Source organism: Galeopterus variegatus, unplaced genomic scaffold (genome assembly GCF_000696425.1).
Source record: "Galeopterus variegatus unplaced genomic scaffold, G_variegatus-3.0.2 Scaffold4041, whole genome shotgun sequence".
NCBI lineage: Eukaryota > Metazoa > Chordata > Mammalia > Dermoptera > Cynocephalidae > Galeopterus > Galeopterus variegatus.
This window is the reverse complement of record NW_007730152.1, coordinates 16,686-17,506: the sequence shown is the minus strand read 5'-3', so window position 1 is coordinate 17,506 and position 821 is coordinate 16,686.

The following is an 821-nucleotide window of genomic DNA, read 5'->3' as shown; positions in this document are numbered from 1 at the left end:
GCGGGGGCGGGGCCGGCCGGGAATGAGAGGTTGGGCGCTCTGGAGGGGCTGGGCCAGCATCGCTGCCCATTGCTCTGACCGTGACAACTGAGACCCGCTTAAGGCCCCTCACGCCCTAACCATTGAGCAAGTCGAGAAACTGAGCACTCCGCACACCGTTTTTGGTCCACCAGTGGGACTTGAACTTGTTTCTCAGGCTGGAAGGGAAGCTTCAGGATTGAGAAGTTGCTAGGGCTCTGCAGCTGCCATTGATGTTAATAATCTTTTTTTATATTAATAATCTTTATGAAACCTCCAAGGTCTCTCTACACCTTAGATTCAACTGTAAATTGGGGATAAAGATATTTAATGAACGTATAAAGCTAGAACGTCAGCTTCAGGATTTCTTTTTGTTCCATTGTATCCCCAATGCCTAGAATGGGACCTGGAACACCACATGTGCCCAATAAATGTTTATTGAATAAATGGATGGGTGTTTTATTTATTGATTTGTTCTCCCACAATCTCTTCAAGCTACCCATAAATAGCTCAGAGCACTTTGAGCTCAAAGGCCCAGTAACTCAGTCTGGGAATGGTGACAGTGTAGCCTGCAGTACATATTAAGCTGTGTGCCCAACCCTAGTAAAAGGCTTGCCTGATGCCTCACAGATTCCTCATATCTTGCACCAGAAACGTGATAGAATTAGGATTGTTGCAGCCATTTGGCTAGATCACATTCCTAAGTGTCCCTTGTCCCTAAGAATTACTGGGTGACTATTAGGTTCCAGCTTGGATGCCAGGTACCCTCAGATCACAGAGCCAGAGCTTGGTGTCCTTCCTAT